The sequence below is a fragment of the Ischnura elegans genome, chromosome 5, assembly GCF_921293095.1.
Source record: "Ischnura elegans chromosome 5, ioIscEleg1.1, whole genome shotgun sequence".
Taxonomy (NCBI): domain Eukaryota; kingdom Metazoa; phylum Arthropoda; class Insecta; order Odonata; family Coenagrionidae; genus Ischnura; species Ischnura elegans.
Window position 1 is genome coordinate 81,849,795 of NC_060250.1, and position 20,646 is coordinate 81,870,440.

Below are 20,646 nucleotides of genomic sequence, written 5' to 3' on the forward strand. Positions count from 1 at the left end.
TTCCTCCTGAAACACCCTGATTGATTCTCTATTCTCTACCAAGTTACTTAAATGGACTGCGATTTCAATTCGGAGTCAACGACCGCATAGCTCGATGTATCTAAGCCTAGCACTCAAGTCACCTTGTCTCTAGCTGCTCTCGGCCTAATTCGTCTAAAAGCTTTGTAATGCTCTGTTCCCATGGAGCGGCTAATGAGGAATCGCTTCGCAATAGGGTGGTTTCCTATTATTTTTTTATTGCTTTAATCGAAAGATTATTACTCCTGGAGTACGTATTTCACGCTTTTAGATTTTTAAATGACAACATGTATTTTTCGCGATTAAATGAAAAGTGAAAATTTTCAAGCGCGCGAAAACGCGACGCTTAAGTATGAATGCCGGGAAATATCTCCGTACGTCGTATTTCTGGTACCCCCTCCCGCCCGGTGAGGTGACCTTGAGGCGAGGCTTAGCGCTGATACGTCGCAGGATGCTAGCGGATAGCTGAGTACCTTGCTGGATGGTAGCGCTTGGCTTAAAAAAGGTTTATTAATACCTTATCAAACGAAGAAAACTTTCCGAACTTAGCCAGTTTTAATAGGTGATTATTAAGACATGTTTCCCTGAGCTCTGTGCCTCATGCATGCATTGGTAACCTCAGACGATGTATAACTCCTATCCTCTCGTGTAGAAACTAGGTCCCAGTGACGTCATGCGGAGTGGAATCGCATGGGCGCCAATCTGGCCTTTTTCAAATGAGGATAAAATTTGACCCTTGCCATTCGTCTAAACCGGTATTTCAAAAACCAAATAATTTGTGTATTATGAATACACTAATGGTGGGTAATGAATCGCAATCAATGCCTTTCGTTTTCTTTGATGAAGGAAACTACCCTATTATCCTGGTAACCTCATCAGATTTGGGCATCCAAAATCACCCGCAATTACTACAGAAACGAACGCTAGCGTGAGGAAAAAATATTCGCCGCGAGGGAAAATACGGAGGGAGAGAACGAGGGTGGCAGAGCTAGAAGCGAGCACACGGCCGTGCGCCTGTCATCGTGTCAGGGCGATGGAGAGCACGCAAGGGTGGATTTCTGTCTCTCGAGTCACGCGCTCTCCCGTGCATGGAGCGGGTGCACTTCCGTCTCCAAGAAAAAACTAAAAGAGATCTTCGATTTCCATTACCAAAAGTGTCCTTACATTGTCAGATAAGACATTCGTCGAAGGAAAAATGGACAATGAAACTACGGAGTAGTCACGGCATCAATGAGTAACAATGACAAGTTATCTTATCATGCAATGTAGCACGAAAATGATTGGTGCTTTGTTTCACAAGTCGTACAGCACATGTGTGAGTGATTTTTCAAAGTGAAATAGACAAGAGGTTAAAAAAAAGGTGATACACCAAGGTTACCTCCACACCTTGAACGACTACCACTGCTCCTTCCTTGCAATTTACAGTCTAAAAAGAACCCTAATGAAGTTGAAATGGTTAACGAGATAAGCAAGACAAGGTTGAAAGATTAACAAGGTAAGGTTGAGAGTAAACTTTTTACTCCATTTCCACCTTCAGTAGAGCTTCCTCAGCCATAGATAACATACATCAAACCATTTTGAAAGCTAAATAATACCACAAGTCATCCGCCATGTATCGAATGCCAGACACTGGATAAGGTTACAAGATATCCCATCCATAATAAGGACGAAATGTCCGCTAAACTTGGAATACGGAAAATCCATGTACCTAGGTTCAAAAATAGGAGGCTGAATCAACCTCAGCGCGTGTTCTGGTTATATTCAATGCCACACATCGTGATGGTGGCGGTGAATTTCACTCAACTGAGACACAGCTGAGGCCACTACGTGGGATAACGCACACCCACGCATCATCGCGTTATTCACGATATGGAACGCTGATCAAAATTCCATCGAATTATGAAGTATTAAAATTTTTCATCGACTCAGTTCAATCCGAAAATTTTGTGTGAAGCAAACAAACGATTCCAGAGACATTTATGGTTTCCTCATTCTAGTTCCCATAACGTCAGGTAAGATATAGGGGAACTGTTCTATCATAACACATAGAAGTAAGATTAATAAAAGATTTAAAAAATACACCTTTTTCCATAAAACAGTAAAAAATGCACTAAAAAGTAAGAAATAAACTTTTCATATCTCGGAGAATGAAGCGTGGGTGCTCATTAGGTTATAGTTAGAAATGAGTGTAGAGGAGCCTGATAGGTAAGGATTGGCACGCAATATTAATAGCAAAAATCTAATCAGCACCCACGTTTCATTCTACTAGTGATGTAAAGCTTCTTTTTAGTGAATTTATACTGTTTTTAAATAATATTTTATATCTATTTCATTTAATCGTTCAATTTTTGGAGGTGAAGCATGTAATCGATATAACCAGAGCTGTTAAAGAAATTTCTGATAAAAAATTATCAACGAACGCCATATATTGAGAAAATTCAAAACTTTTTTGGAAATTTAGTTACTTAGTTAGAGTACAATTGAAAAAAATTCAAATATCTGATAATTAAAAATTGTATCGTCACCACAAGCAAGCAAGTTTGCAAAATTCAAGCCGATCCGAGGATGGGAAGTGGGTTGAAAATTATTTACAAGATTCCATCGATAAAACAGACAAACATACGAAGTTGAGATAAAGCATGTAGAAATGCATACGCATGCCACAGATAATTTCATACACAAGGGGTCTTGCATGAACTTAGTCACCACTGTGGGTAAGGGAGGGAGGTAGGAGGGGGAGCGAGGCGATTTCATCCTTATAAAAGCAGCAAAGATTGTTTACGTTTCTTACTCCTTCCATATCTCGTTCAATTCATTTGTTTTACATCGCTCTGCCAAGATCCCGTTTCTTACCTAAGCACGTGAATCCAAAATTATAGAGATACTAGAATTGAAATAGAGAAGGTTTGAAATCACATTTAGTACATCAAGCAATCGCACAAACGTTTACACGATTGACGGTTTCAATTAAAGACAGTGTTCTCACAAGGCATTGCAAAAAAAGGTGTACCGCAACCTTACACGAATAAGCATTTATTCTCATTACCTTCACATGATCTTTAACTAACAATAAGTTTCATGTTGACAATCCGATAGAGAATTTGCTGAGCCTCAATATCTAAATGATCCTAGAGACATTTTACACAGAGTTACTTTAACGATGGATCTTACAGAAATGCGAAAGAGAAGGAAAAATGTCGAGGCGACAATCAAGTCTCGGTATGTTTACAAGATCTTGGCCCTCGGTAATGTTGCATCATGGAAATACATCAAACAGCGCGTGAGGTAAAAATAAAGCAAGAAGTCCGTGCACGAAGAAGCCTTATAGCAGGCCTTAATAGATCTAAACGGATTACCAACGTCAAAACAAAAAGTATTTGACATAAATATACAATTCCTCAGAAAATAGACGATATTGTAAGTGCAAAAAATGAGCGCCCATTACTCGTTTACTCCACTAACAATCAACGGTAAGCGGAGTCTAGACGTACATTTTATCGCTTCAAAAAAAAAGGAACAAAAAAATGAATAATTAGACAAAGAGGAAAAAATACCCAGGAAATTAAAATCATTTCATCGTGCCTAATAGTGACGCTATGACATCATGCTTTTCGTCGTCGACATAATTTTAAGAGAGGTTAAGAATCGGCCTTTTCAAATGTCAAACTGAAAGCATTCAGAAAGTTTCCTCTTAGTGAAGACGAGGAGATACGGGGTACTGCGCCACACCCAATTAAACTAAATACTTGCCGAGTACCATATCCACAAATATTCCCATGTAAAATTAATATCAATAATAATAATTTTATTGGTACAGCGATCCAGTACTTCATTGATATAGGACAGGTCAGGAAATTATAGCACTAGCAGAAATCACGCTATAAAAATATTAAATTCACTCATCAATGAAATCGAATTAACGAAGAATAATTTTATTAAAATTTATTTTAATAATTAATTAATTAAAATTTCCTTGATTTTGGAATTAACAACAGAAAAACTATCACTACTTCAATTCGTTGGATAAAGCATTATACAGCTTTAGACTCATTGAATTAGGACCAAACAATGCAGTTATAGTGCGAGCATATGGAACATGTAGGTCATGGGAACTTCTTGTAAGGTGATTGCGTGCAGCACTGTTTATATTAAACTGGGCATTATTATTATGAGTATACAAGAAAAAATGTAAAATAGCGACGAAAGGAAAAGGCAAAAGGCTCAACATAAAAAAATAGGTTTGCAAGGGGCAAGATAATGAGAATTAGCTATTATACATTTAGCATAAATATTTTCCATTTAAAGCGCAACCTAATTCAAACAAGATTAATGCTTTTCATTTTAATAAACGAGGTCAACGGTCAGCCAACGTTATACCCCACTATGTCTGACTCAGATATGGTAAGGCATTGCGTAGATTTACTAACTTTACGGGAGCACATCAGAAGAGAGATTGAGGTAAGTGGTACACGTATGAAACAAGCATTGTAAACGAATAGAAAAAATATAGCCAGAAATAAAAGATTTCGGGGGTAATTTTACCACCATCGTCGAGATGTCACCAGAGAAATCCCAGCAAAGAATAGATACACGAACAAAACACTTATGGCTATAACAATATATACCTGAATATGAGCAGGATGTCCTTTAGTTAGTATCACAGCAGAGCATGCTTAACTTCCCGGATAACTAAGGACGTAAAAACTGCCAAAATAGAATAACTTTTTTTTGTAAACGGTGAGAAGGAATTTAATCAAGGCGTTTATTTGCGGATTTCTAGGATCATCCCTATTCTGTGTCATTGTTAGGAGACATTTCTTTTAAATGACGATGATAATTCTAATTTAAGCATTTCATAAATTTAGCTCAAAACAGCGTAAACACGTCCCAAAAAGCGCGAAAATTATTCAATCCACCGTTAATTGGAAAATACCCAAGACAGAGAGAGAAAATATATTTCACCATGGGACACAGACGTCCCAAATTATTCCAAAAAAAATGGGACGTCCGATTAGTTTACCAATAAAACTACTGATTTACGACACACCAAAATCAAGGTTTTGGCCGAGAGATAAAGAAAATCTATAGAAGCAAGAACCGCCGAAAATACACCATGAATCACATAAACATCCCATAAATTACCCAGCCAAGGAGACATATTTTTTGTGATTCACGCGCCAACGAGGTACCTACCTCACGGTATTTTAAATTCTACATTGTAAAGGAAAATGATAAAACACCTATTCTAAAACTTAACAACATAATTCACTTCATCAAATTAAAATTGCTCCTAACAGTGTAAAACACCGGTCAATTATAAACAAATATAAACATCCATTACAGCTGAAATTTAACAAAAAACTGAGTATCTTCAGAACTTCGAATATTTTTTACTAATACAAGATAATTGTGAGCAAATGAAAGGAGATGTCCGAAGACGTTATAAATTACATAATATATTAAAGAAAAATCAATAAATCTTTGTAATGATTGATGGAAACTATTACATTTTTAAACTGACAATCAAGGAGCGATACACTTGGCGTTCATTGAGGATTGAACCTAGACTGAACTAAATTAACCGCGACCCTCACCATACTATAGAAAATAAGTTTGAGTTTTCTCCAACTGTAATGTTACCTACAATTATTATTTAGCACTCAAGTTAAAATTTTAAACATTAAATATCACGGTTGCACTGAAACACGCGGTATTAAACACAATCCCGACTGCGCCCTTATCAAAGCGATTATGAGTTCGATCGGCAGACGGGAGTCTCGTCTCACGCAAACAGGTTGTTGTCGCACGATGATGCAGTCTCCCCTCCCCTTCCCGACACGCGTGCATATTCCACGAGTGTTTACACTAAGCGAAGAGGCAGCTCCGTCCTCAGATGCTTCCGTGACACGAACGGGCAAAGTATTGGCACGCCCGTATTGTTAATGCAATATACCAGTTTCAAAGTCAGACACGCTTTTGTTTACCCCGAAATAGATGATTTATCAAATTCTTCGCGTGGACTACAAGAACGCATATCTGAGATTCCGTTCAAAGGTTTCAAGAGATAGCGATTTTGATTGCCACCAGTGTGGCTACTCTCACGTTACCATGACAATTGAAAAGATAAAGGTAGACAATTTTTTTAGTATTATTACATGATTAAATAATTCCGGGAGCATAGGTCATAGCCCTGATGAAGGTTTATAAAATAAACCGAAACGTTGGCAAACAACCTTTTTTGCATTATACGACCTATACTCCAGGAATTATTTAATCATTAATTAAAATAGATCAAGACTGAGAAAAAAGAAAACCTAGTATTATTGCATATCACTGTCACTGTCATACGTTACGAGAAATGCGATAAGCATTTTTTTGGGCGTTGACGAGTTTTTTTTTTTGCAGCACATTCATTTTCTGTCCGTAAAACTAAGCTCTTTTCATGTACTTTGAACAGTTAACTAAGAAAAATAATTCAGGAAAAAGAAAACATTTATTTATAAGTAAGTACACCCACCTCAATTCTGATTACTAATTTTTGAGAATAGTGAGACAAGTTCCTTTGTTTCGCATTTCATTAAAATTGTCAAAGGCTCAACCGGGCGGATTGGGAATTGAATATGTAGGTTCACACCCTCTAAGGAAATATAAAAGTGTCATCAAATCACGAAAATAATGAATCATTCCTATTGCTCAGATAAATCCATTGAGCACATCCAGACACATAAAGAGGTGACTAGACGACGTCGTGCGAAGGATAGAAAAGAAACGATGAGTAAACTTGTTTCACAATACCAAGGCGGCAAAAAAACATGAAGCGTTTGGTGACAGACGCGTGTCATATCGTCGTAAAAACGGTCCTCGGAAATAGTCTGTGGCAATGTGTGTGCAGAGATTCTGCTCCATACCGGTCAAGGTGTTTTTCGGTTACGCAAGGGCCAAAGAGCTCATCTCCGAGATAGAGAGAGAGAGAGAGGCAAAACACGATTTCATTCGTATGAAACGATAGCAGTCGTAAGGGGAAGGAGTCGGATGCAGAGTCAGCCAATGCGTCAGCGGATGCATGGCGATGAGCGTCATAAATGTTCTTGAGGTGAGTCGAGGCCAGAAGGAAAAAAAAATGCTCACGCTCTTAGCCATGGACGTCTAAAGATGCCTCGTTTGAAGGAGCACAATTACACACTTAACAGCATTTCATAAGAATTTGAATCGCATTTCTTTTCCCTGATTTAAGGGCCTCTAGTTCTAGGAGCGAATAATACTTGAGGATTTGAGATTCGTCAAGGACTCGAATTCCCTTTACAATCGTACAAATACGGATGTGAATCAACTAATTATTCACGCAGACGCCAGCTGAATTCGCTTTGTAACCAGGAAAGTAAATAAATAAGTCTAAAAAAGGGTCAAATCATTGGAAAATTTCTTTATACATTGAGGTATAATGCATTAGAGTTGTGTCACTGTTACACAGGTAATATACGAACAAAAACTAATGTATAATACTTTAAATAGTACTTTCTGCAGTGAAAATTAAGAAGTGACTTTCAACCCTGACAGGATGCAATTAAAAACGGATTAATGTCGTGGCGTGGACCTGACCACGCGTGTTCGGCGATGGCGAATAGTTGAAATAATATACAAGGGTGATCAGGACCCAGCCACGTCATTACATATGACAAGACGAAACTTTTGACGAAGGAGAGCAGATTCTTCCCACGGAAAATCAGGGAGGTCATAGATATTAAAAAAAAACACCGTTGAATGTCAACGGAGAGGACGGAAATCTCCTTCACAGCGCCTGGAAAAGACTCGTCTAAGAGACAGCCGATCAGAGAGCAGCATCCTCCCAGCCCACGATGTGTAAGCGATATATAAACCACACGCCGATATCTTCGACCTGAAGATGCTGGCAGGATGGCCTGCGAAACCACTGTCCACAAGTCAACTAACGCGGAAGAAAATCCGGGAAAACGCGAAGGTCAAACCATCACCGCGGAAACCTTCATTCCAACATAGAAAAGATTTTATATTCTGTTCGTGTATTCGTATATGTTTTGAGGTTGCCAGACTAATTTTAGCGTTCATTCTTGCTTTCATACATTCACACATAAATTCGTACGCACAAATAATGTAGCGTGCAAGAATGTAACACCGACTTTCGCTCCGTCCTTTCATTCCTTCTTTCAGTGAAGCAAATAATCTCAGCCGATTGCCACTAATTCAACATAAACTACCAAGTAACAATTACAACCTGGAAACTGACGCCGATTTGACTCTATGGCTCTTCCATCAAATTTAAAATAAAAATCACTCGTGATATTCCCGCGAAATCAATAAAATGCATAAATTAAATATAATTGATTAGCTTTTGATAGATGCGGTCGCCTCGTTGTTACATTTACATACATGGATACCTTCAAGCTACCTCCATGGTTTCTGGCAATGGCTGTGATTTTGTACCCGTCGTGCACGACGTTACATGCGCCATCATTTGGAAGCTACTAGAAAAAAAGTGAATCTATGCATGAGGAAGGGGTTAGCACCGAACAGCAACAAATAAGGTTCAGTTAGAGGACACAGCAACTTACATACAAAAACCTCATTATATCGACCTGTTTGTACTACTACGCGAATTTTTCAGCATTCATTAGGCGGAAAATAAACTCATTAACGGTAACATTTCCAGAGGAAAGACCAAGTTTCCAGCCGCGAAGGAATATACACACTTATTTGTATTTTCCATACTTTTGTAATGTCCTCCACTCTTTTAAATGTAAGAGAGAATACTTCCATCATTTTCTTAAGTTCCTGAAACCTTCACCCTTGATTATAATTAAAAAAGAAACAAAGAAATCTAAGCTAAAGAATAAACGCGGCTCGGAATAACTTTTCCGACGGCCATTTATTTTAAGTGGGATAAATGTATTTTTGAACCCCTCCGTTCTCGAATCCATTCCCCAACCGTTCATAGAACAGCTCAGGACGTTCCAGAATCTTCCGTAGTGCCTACTCCAGGGGGTGTGCAAGTGGCAGAGGGGGAGTGGGGGTAGCCACGGGAGATGGGGATGAATGGGGACGGGGGACAACAATGGGTCCAGGGACGGGAGAAGGGAAGGATACGAGGGATTGGGGGGGGGGCAAGGGAGGGGAGGGGAGGTGGCGCTTAGGTGGCGCCGGCTACATACGCGTCCCGGGCTCTTCCTCCGTAAAGGTCAAAGGGCCTTGGGCACGCGCAACAGGGGTCGCCCCGGGCTATGGCGCACGGCTAAAGTGGGGGACGAAAACATACGTGGGTATGTGTGTGCACACACGCACATTAATGTAAAAATCGCAGGTCCACCCTATACGCAACTCGAGAGGGATGAAAACCGCGTTATGTGTTCCGGTCGATTGAACGCGTTCGTTTCGGAAGCGCTCGGGTGGAGGGATAACGGTCGACTTAGGATACATCAAATCATTTTGGCCATATAAGTATACGTCCTCCCCAACAATACAGTTGGATACTATGAGAAAAAAGTCACTTTTAAGAGGAATGAAAGTTGTAATATTTTGGCCGATAAGATTTTGGTCGATTGGTCGTAGAAATATAACTACATTCTTTCCGATCCTAATTCTGCCATTAGGCAACATCTAGGCGAAGTGAACACCTGCCATGGGCGAAGCTTTGATTTTTATGTTAGGGGGGCAGCAATCCTGCTGGGGGTTTTGAGACTACGGAATACCCACCAGTCAAACAAGGGGGTCCCCGGGAAAATTTGTTTTAATTATCCCCTGAAAACAGCATTTAAAGTACCATTTTAGATTAAAGTTTATTTAAACTTTACATAATTTTGTTTTCATTGAACTTGAAAGCATAGGTTTCATACTTTTTTCGCAAAAATTACCAATTGAGTTGGGGGGCCAGGCTCCCCTTGGGCCCGCAAAACTCCGCCCATGGCACCTACCACAATGAAAATTAAGTATACATTCAGCATACCTATGCATGCAATTTTCGATTGAATGTGCAAATTACAAATGTTGCTGTATAAAACTGTGCGTAGGTCACAATACAAAATGCATGGCTAACCCACAAACTGAATACATTTGACGTTACATACAGTTTTTCAGTGAAGCGTCCAAGGATATGGAGAACAGGGTAAATGAAACAGAAAACTAAAAATATATTTTCCGTGGGTACGTATTTTCTCTTTGTGCGAGTCAACACCATCAAGATGATATTGCACATAGCTACGGCCGTTACCATACATTTTCTATCAATTTATGGTTGAGTCATACCACAGGAAATTAATTGTTGGAAATGTAAAATTTCGTATGCATTATTGGCGGAACACAACAATGGAATTTCTTTTTTCATTGGGATGAATCACTATAATGAGTAGCACTAATCGAGGATTGGGGAGAAATACTTCACTTTCACATTGAAAACCAATCTGGAGGTTATCATTGCCAGGAAAAAAAATTGCATTAAGTCGCCTTGAATAGCAACTACAAAATCAATCGAGCCTGTAAGCGGGACGCAGCCAGCGTTACATTAATATGAGGAACCTAATAATACTTCATTATTCATTGATGAGAAATCACAAGATTTATAATGGAACAAATACACATTACACTATACAAGCCCAAGAAAAGGAATATTGCATCATTTCATTGCTGCTTATTTGCCAAACTATTTTATTAAATACTCGAGAAAAGGATGCTCAAGAACATTACTTTCAACGAGTGAAAGTGGCCATTGTTCTGGACACATTCAATGTGGCGACAAAACCCACTCAGTCACTTAATCGCTCGTCAGCTTCGTTTTCACTTGGCACACAATGACGCGAATGCTGCCAAAAGCATTTCATAGAGTTAAATATCACAAAGCTTCGCAGTGGATGACTTTTTTTGTCAAGCTAACGCAAGCGAAATGAAATAAATATAATGACGAACAATCTGAGTTTCTTGTTCACACAAGCGTTCCTAACACGTAAAACCAACCAGGGGCGCAGCTAAGAATTAAGGCTGGGGGGGTTTTAGGCGCAACTAATACTTTGAGGTGTGGGGGTATTGCATACCTGCCAGGGTAAGTGGCGGGGGCCCTCCTCCAGAAAATTTTAAGATTAATGGTTCAAAATGACAAGATTTACCGGTTTTTGGGGGATATTTGATTAATCCTAACACTATTCTATAAGTAATACTAATCCATTAAGTAAAATGTATTAAACTTAAAAATTTCTCTGAGCTCTGAGGGGGCTTTTTATCCCCCAAAGCCCTTCCTTCGCTGCGCCACTGAAATCAACGGCCTTCAAGTGGTTCCCGATAAACGGTATGGTATGGTCATAATTTATTAACTATATGCCAAGGGTTCATTGCATTTATTACTACAGTTTTGGCGCCCTATCAACAAACGTTGGATTCTTCTCCCACTATTGATAACCCTGGACGTCCTATGATCAGGACTGAAGAGAGTACACGAGGCAGGAGAAGATTCGCCTTCCTCGTACACAACTCAATAACGAAACTCAGGAAAAGGTTAATCTACAGTATGAAATAGGCTCCGGAAATCGGTCTTTAAATAAAAAAAAACTCAACATTCCGATTGCGTTCCTCTCTTAAAACTATTTTTTCTTATCATTGAACTGAAAACAATGAAATGATGAATTATGTACGCAGCACATGGGAACTCATGAAACCTTTAAAATGGGAAAGCACACATGACAGTTGAAAATAAGGAATTTGGAGGTGTTTAGACTACTGTATGAGATCCAACTCCTCAAGTTCCATTTAAGTACCTTCCGAGTCAAAACTTCATTAGAAGTATATTCCGAAAAATCCACAGAGAAAAAATCAGTCGCCTTGACCCGCCCGAACTTTGAACACAAAGAGGTGTTCGCTCTAGACTAATTTAAGAATACCGGGACTAGCCACGGTGATAACTTTACGGAGTCACCCGCAATGCACAAATTGTGCGAAAAATCCACAAATAAAAAATCCCGGTCAAGGCGTGATATTTTCTCAGTGGAATTTTCGCACAATTTGTGCATTGCGGGTGACTCCTTAAAGTTATCACCGTGGCTATTCCCGGTAAACTTAAATTAAAGGAGTATATTAGATGAGAACATTGACACTGACACAATTTACCATGCATTTTTAATGCATCACTCCATTGTTTTTGAGTCCGGAGTCTGTCACAGAAAAACAATAGTTAAGTAATAAATCACCAGATGATCATTTAAACATCCTTTCCTGCATCACATCGTTCGCCGATTACATATAAGCCACATAATGGTTCTATTAAAAAAAACAAAACTCAGAACTGAAATGATGATGTGATCATTTGCGCCCCAGTAATACCAAAGTAGGTCCTACGAATGCTACACCCATGTTTCATGTGATTACGGTGTAACTACCGATGAAAATACTAATTTTTAGGTGGGTACTGACACCATAGGTTATTACGACCTCGGTGGTTCCATAAAATGCTGTCGGGCTGGTTGGACATATTTCCGTAAACATGATTGAACTTACTTGTTATTCAAGTTAAGCTATGTTGTACGTAATTTGGGTGAATCCCCAGTACGAGTGTTTCTAAAATATGAAAAATACTCAGTCCCAGCGACAGAGAATTCATCAGATATATCACGAAAAATTGTTAATAAACGTCAATTAATCATGCAATGAGCTGAAAAGCGATATATTTTTGGCTAGATATATAGATTGCATGAGAATAGGGCATATATCACAACGCAGAGGGACGGCTAGTATAGAGCGGAAAACGAACTTTCTCCTCATCATTCCTCCATTATTATCTCAAGCAAAATTACTGTGTCTTCTTCTGTGGCTTTACTTCCGAACTACTGCTCCATCTACAAGTATTGTAATGCTTATTCCTCAATTCCTTTTCACAACATTACTTTTTCATCACAATGGTCCAATTCCCTTCACCGGCAATATAAATAAGGGGATCGGGTTGGTGTGGAAGCTAGTTTGCTTGGTTCCCACACAGTGGGTTCGAGTTCAAATCCCGGCGGTGGCAGAGAATTTTCAGATCCCTGCCTGAATGATGTGTGGAGAACATTTGAAGCGCAACACTCCGTCCGACGGATGGGACGTTAAGCCAAGGTCCCCTTGGTTTCTTTCATTAATAGCAGGCTAATGATGACGCCGGGTTTCTCTCCACCCTTTCCTAACTACCCTTACCTCATGGCGCAAATAACCTCAGCCGTCAGTCACCTCCTCCAAGTACCATACAATCACCATTATAAATAAGTTCCGTTATGCTTCAGACAACTTGTCCGCTCAAAAACATAACGCCTCCCACTCTACACACATAGCGGCATCATTAACTTTCACCAACAACGAATCTTTCAGCTCACTCATTAAAACGAGCTACTAACACGAATAGTGCACTCGCGGAGAAATGGCTCACACAATATCACGAAAACATTCTCCCGACAGCTGTCGCGGTTGCCAAAAACTTTCTCCATCAAAACGGAACGAGCCGGTGGTAAACACGACACACATGCGCTCAAGGACGCCATATTAAACCCGAAAGAGAGGGCGAATGCATCGACGACAACAACAACAACACCAAAGAATCGATCACAGGGTTGCCACTGTAGCATCACTACACGAAGCGAGACAAAGAAAGAGACATCGCGGGCGGTAGAACGGTAATGGAATCCGGGTGGCCTTTATCGTTTGAAACGTAACCACTGTTTTCTACCCAGAAAAATAACAGGGGATCAGACTTTTAATCTAACACTGGTTTATTAATTTCCACTTATCGGATTTCTGGGTGATTTTGATGTAGATGTCCACAAGATAACGTCTGATTCTAAAGAATTTCTTTTATATATTGGACGTTATGTTTCCCGATATATTACAATTCGCTGCGCGATGCATGATTACCTACCACGTAATTGCACTGGCAATTTTGGTTACACCAACATGTAGCTGAGTGCATGTTGGGGAAAAATATTTACCATCCACAACAAACTCTAAAGGTGGCTCGCAGGGTATATTGTAATCTACGGTAATAGTTCTAAAATTCATTACAAGCCGACACATCAAAGTTTTCAATTAAACAGTCCATTATAGACTGTGTACTATTATTAGATATAATAACAACGTGCACAGAATTCCTTGTGGCAAACCCATCAATCATGCTTGAGGAAGGGCATACTACAGCGGGGAAAATTTGTTGATCTCTCCATATTTCGGGTTTTCGCCGCATTTTTGTCATAAGTTGACGACAGTTTCGCCGAGATTTCACCAGGCGTTTTCAGGTTACGTAAATTCAGCGAAAATGCCGATATCGGCACTTCGACCAGAAGACGCCTGGTGGAATTCCGACGAAACTGTCGTCAACCTATGACCAAACAAAGCAGCGGAACCCCAGGAAGATTGAGAGATCAACGAATCAAGGACGATACGGAAGACTACGGGGTATTTTGTAGATGTATATATATAGTTTGAGGTGTGAATTGGTGAAATTGCTTCATTTTTAATCAAAAAACCTTGTAAATTTCATACAAATTATTTTTAATAACGACCAGTTCTGTCGCTGTGCGTCATCGTCAGGAGTAAATACAGGATACAGGAAGAGTAGGACCTTGTTTACATTGACTCAGTAGGGGTGGAAGGCTGACCAAGATGGGGAAGCTAGGAAGGAGATTATGGTGGTCCTTTAGTCATACGAAGTTACAAAATGGGAGGCACACAAAGTTACAACATGGGAGCCTTTCACCCCTACTGACTCAATGCATATAAGTTCATACTCTTCCTGTATCCTTTATTTGCACCTGACAATGTCGCACAGCGAAGAAACTGGTCGTAATCATTAATGTTAAATTTACAAGAATAATCGATTCAACGTAGATGTAGATGATATAAAAGTGGAGAAACGAGGTGACCCATCGCCCACTTCCCATGCCGTAGAGTCAAGTGGCTCAAGTTAAAGGGGGATGAAACGAGTTAATTACCTCCTCCTTCCGTCCACCGCAGAGAAAAGAGAGAGAGGTCTTTCCACCCCTTCCGCTATTCCCGCCCTATTCCCTCCACCCCCCTCCCGGAGAGCACAGAAGCAAAGAGTGCGTTCAGTTGGGAGGGGGTGGAGAGAAGAGGGAAGGGTGGGGTTAGTTCCAGCCGCCCCAGAGAGGTAATGTGCGTGGGCGGTCCAGGGAGAGTTGAGGGGTGGCCTACACACAGGGGGGAGTCCGGACGGGGAGAGACCGGGGAGGGGGCGCACAACACTGGCGGGAGTTCGGTGAGGGGAGAACGGGGTGCTCGCCCGCGAGACTACCCGAAATTTCGCCCGGGAAGTAGTGAGAGGAGAGTCGGATCCGTCCAGGCGAAGGAGGCCAGAGAGAGGTTATACGGACCGCAAAGGCGTTTCACGAATGGGCTGCTCCGACGGCAGTTTTTAAAACCAAGGGGACTGCCAGTGAATGTCCCTCGGGTTATGCACCGGGTCGGGTCCTCCGTATCTCCTTCCAACGTTTCGACATGCAACTCGCCCATCGCCTTCAGGAATCCAGATTTGGATCCACATTTCTCATACCAATCCAATATCGATAAAGGTAAGTATCCACGATGGTTGAGATTTCTGATTAGATTTTATGTTGCAAAGGATAGATAATAATAGTTACTTCCAATTATGATCATCAGCTCTTCAGACTTAAAAGGCCTTCGACTTTCAATGCAAACGCTCGGCACACCATATATCACCAGTTGAAAATCGACTATATGTATACCATGCATAAACAGAATACTATCGAGCAGTGAAATAATGATAACGATGGCTACCATCGACATCGAAGGTCAAACATGACATCTTCGATAATAAATGACGGGGAACAAACCGATGCACGAATGGATGACTTTCAAAGGGACTAGGGCAATACTTCCACCTCCAACATCTACGCTTTTACTTTAATCGAGAAAGAGGGCGTAGCAACTTAGTGGAAACGAGACATCACGCACTCAATCAACGGTTGAACCCGAGCCAAAGGTCATTTTAACACGTGATGATAGAGCAAAACCCATTCCAAGAATAACCGCACATTAATGTCACACATTTAAGATAGGTTGACCAACTATTCTCCCTGAGCCACCAGCGAATTCTCACAATCACACACACAATGCCCCAAAAAGATATTTCAGGAGGCATTTCAGGACGCATTTCAGCATTTTTGATTGTAGGGTAACTAAAGTAAGCTTACTCCAACTATGTCCGCTGCTGATCCAGTAAACACTATTAGGGAGATACATTGTGGAGCAGAAAGTTCAATCACTTGTTTTATCAGTGGGAGACGATAAAGGTCATGAAACAGAGGTGTACGAAAAATGCAAACCAATACCTTTTTCCGTCAATTGTTTATAAATTATTAGTCATTAAAGTTTTTTCCCTAAAAATAAAAATATAAGCAACTCAGGTCATAGTGTCGTAAATAAATTTTTGCATGACGCGGACTACACAACCAAACACCTAACAGCCATAGAAAAATAAAAAGGACGATCTTAGAAAATATATTTTATACATTTCTAACGCTGTTAAATGCATGAATATCAGTATGCATCGAATTTTCAAAATAGGCCTAACGGTTTATCCAGTAGGTACCTACCGAAAATGCATACAAACAGCAGAGTCACGTCAAAATACCCTAATTTTCCGTGAAGGTATTTTTTCGATTTTGAAAACTGCCATGAACTATTCTTTTCATTTTTCAGCGATCGACTCATCTGAACGTTATTCTGATCTATTGTGCCTCACAAACTTTCCACTATCCTCAAATAAGGATAACAATATCATCATCTCATGGATAATGTAAACCGAACACAATAAATCAGAGCTTCACACTTGATAAGAAAAGGGATACTAAGTGTATAATTAAATACAAGTATCACCAAAATAAAATCAACTAAAATATTTTATGTTCACGAAGGATGGAATTCCCATAGAAAAAAATCATTTGCCTTAGCCGAGATTCATATCCCAGTTACACCAAACGCCATCTTCTGCCAAGGCGAATTTCAGACTGTTTACCGAACAAGGTGTTGACGCCTCAAATCCATGTTGAGACATGAAAGACAGAGGCCGTACTTACAAGGCGACTGTCAGAGAATGAACTCCTCTTAGCCGCCAATCCGCGACGGTCGTTTTTCAAAGCACTCCACGAAACAATTAAATTTGCACAAATTCACGCGTAAGATGCTAAGTTATATATACCGACCGTGGCCTAGTAAGTGAGAAGAGCATAACTTCATTGTTATTTACACGTGTTTACACAGTAGTGCACAATGAGTAAAAACTCGCTGTCACTAACTGTCAAGTATAGTGCATTTGGAAAATATTAATTAGCCAATTAGTAAAGTGCTATGTACGAACCGTTGCATGAATATTTCACAGAGGGGAAAACTCAGCTCCTATAAACACCCAAGAAATGATTTTCAGAGTCCAATGTGGATATACCCTTTAAAAGGACAGAGACGGGAAAAAGGAAGTCTTATGAGAGTAGTAAGGGTCAACTGTAGGAAAAAACAGCTGTAATTACAAGAGTGTAAATAATCATGCACAGACCTGCTTCTGAACACCGGAAGCAGGTAACCACGAAAGACACACTTCCCATCAGCATCCGAGTCACCGCCTACCGACTAACTCAACGGCGACGACGAAAACAAAAGATTGCCGTAGAGCGAAGCAACGACCTCACCAAACACGCGTGTCGTCGAGCCGCGTTCCGTCACAAGTGCGTCACGACAAAGAATACGCGTGATCACGTTACGCCATTCACCTCGTCTCTGGCAAACTCACACTCAACATGAGAGAAAAAAAGTCGAAAATCAACAAGCCTCACACACAATAGTCATTCCCTTTCGACACCAAGGCTGATTTAATTTTACACGGAATGTATTTTTTCTTCCTTAGTGGCAATCTCTCACACTCCCTTCACAGAGTCAGCAACACGGCAACAGTAGACAACTAAAAAGATGCGCTTCCTAAGACTTCACCCAATCCTCACACGTAAGAATGAAATAAACAACCAAAGCGAGTCGAGCGAAGTCAGACCACCACAACGGTATCTAAAGCACGACATGTGTAATGATACACTTTATAGATTATAAACTAGTTATTTCTTTACGGCCTTTAGCCACCTATAACACACTCCCCTCTTACAATAGGAAACAAAGCACCAGTACAAATCTACAAGGAGCCGCTTATTAATGTTTGAGAAAACCCAACCGAATATTGTATTTACTGTACCAAGTATTGTATTGTACGTCGCATACGAATGAAAAAATGATAAACGCTAACCGATACCAGCGAGGTCAGGGAATATGAGCAACACGGTATCGGTATGAAACTCATAGAACAAGACAGGAAAGGTTTGAAACAATCTTGCTCCTCACACGACAGCAAAAAAAAACACGCGCAATGAAGTCAGTAAATATGCGCAACTCAGACTCGGTAAGCGACTGAAAGAACTTATCTTCTTACGACTTTCAGTCTTCCTAAATCACACTCACCTCTTGCAATCGGAAGCAAGGTGCCTAAACACAACTATAAGGAATCGTTTGTGAAGGTTTAAGACAATCCTAAGTATCATACGAAAGAAAAAAAAAATTAAACACGTTAACTGACAAGAGCGAAAGTTAGGGAATATAAACAACACGGCATCAGTATTCGACTCAAATAACACGCAAAATCATCACACCTAAGAATAAATAAACAACCGAAGCTCTTCGAGTAAAGTGCGATCACTATAACGGGGTCTGAACCACGGCTTACATAATGGTACTAATACTTTATAGGTTAAAGACACATTATAAACCAGTTGCATATTTCTCTACGGACTTTAGTCCCCTACAACACACTCACCTCTTGCAAAACAAGGAAAACAAGGAAACAAGTTTTGAGACAATCCTACGCTTCACATGAAAGCGAAACATAAAACACGTGAAATGAAGTCAGGGAATATACACGACAGAGAAACGGTAAGCAACTGAAAGAACTAATTTTTTACGGGATTCAGTCGTCCTAACACTCACTCACCTCTTGTAATCGACAACAAGGCACCGTAACACAACTAAAAGGAGCCGTTTACAAAGGCTTGAGACAATCCACGTCACACACGAAAAAAATGAAGCACGTTAACCGACAAGAGCGAAGTCAGGGAACATAAGCAACACGGTGTCAGCACGCAACAGAAAGGACGCGACTGCAAGGGCCTGAGACAATCCAACGCGCGCCTCAAAACGCGAAAAAGAAACGAGGCAAGCGCCACGAGCGAACTCCGACAGTCTCGCAAGTCCAACGGGAGATACCTACACGTTTATATAAATACATATATTTCTCCCACCCCTTTTTCTCCGCGAGTCTCCCTGTTCCCTCTCTCTCTCTCTCGCTCTCTTTCACAAGAGAACACCACTCCTCTTGGAGGAGGGAGGGGAGTCTTGACACTGGGAAGTGGGAGAGGAGAGAGAAGAGAAGACAAGACTCAGGTCGAGATATCCGTCGAGACACTTCTGATGCTTCTTCTTCCTCCTCTCGTCTCTTCTTGGATGGATGTGGAAAGGGTGGGGAAGTTACTGGGAAGGGAAGGGAGGAGTGTTTATCAGAGAGGTGGGGTGGGAAGGGGATCTCAACGGGAAAGGAACCTTTCCTCGTCTTCAATTCTCTCTTCCCTCTACCTCTCCGCCCAGGGATGTGCTGTGTAGCGTACGGTGTCAACGCTTTTGCCGTATTCACAGTCACGCGTCAGACGCCTGAGGTGGGTATGGCGCGTCATTTCAGAAGTTGTTCGGAGAAAGTAATTACTCATTGCTACATCCAAATCCAAGGGTGTACCCACGATCTAAATCGGGGGGACAAGGCACTATGGTAAGCCATGGTCGCTTAGGTTTAGGACCTTCCAATACGGATAGAGAATGAAAACAAAATTTTATGAAAACGAAATATAATCATAATAGTACATTTTCAGTTAATACAATTATTTTCTCCGAAAAGAAATATTTTTACTCTCGTCACATGTCATATATTAATAACATTTTTCTTGGATCCGAAGAAAATTTGTTCAAAACATTAAATCCATTAATTGTTTTTGTTTCCAGGGAGGCTGCTCCCCCTGCACCTCACTGGGTACGCCAACGTCCTTTTCGACACAATACCACCCTGCGAGCCACATCAGGTATATTTGGGTGTGCTCAGGTATATGGAAAAGACGACCGACAGCTTACATCACTTGCGCCATTGGTGACAGTTTCGAGAAGTAAAGTGAGAGACTCAGCGTCGAACAACAATGTTATATCCTGCGAGGTATCTCGAGGGTGATGAACGATATGAGACTTCCCTGGCGGATGGTACCCACATGAACTTCTTGAGCTTCAAATTCAATGACAGAAATTTTCTCCGACATGTTTCAGTGGCTGATTTCACCAACCTCTTCACGGATGACATGAGAATCCATGCGTGAGACAGAAACTTTATGACTGAAGACGGTAGCGGAGTAAGCTACCGGAGAAGATACTCACCCAGATGGAAACTTAAGATATTTATCAACATCAAAAGAATATTTGGGAGGGAAGGGGTTTTCAAATCACTAGCATGAAAATTCCAATACGCCGAATTCGCACGTCGTGATAATC

At 40.6% G+C, this 20,646-nt stretch overlaps 1 protein-coding gene across 8 annotated transcripts in view; it reads right to left on the reverse strand.

Moving 5' to 3' along the window:
• Positions 1–20,646, reverse strand: part of LOC124159116 (protein retinal degeneration B) — a 274,532-nt gene that overhangs the window by 185,666 nt on the left and 68,220 nt on the right. Inside the window, exon 1 of one of the 8 annotated variants that reach the window (XM_046534675.1) lies at positions 19,055–19,291. The exons of the other annotated variants lie outside the window; for them this stretch is intronic. The gene's annotated coding sequence lies outside the window, so the exon portion shown is untranslated. Of the gene's footprint in view, positions 1–19,054; positions 19,292–20,646 lie in introns of those variants that run through there. 8 annotated transcript variants of the gene reach the window in all.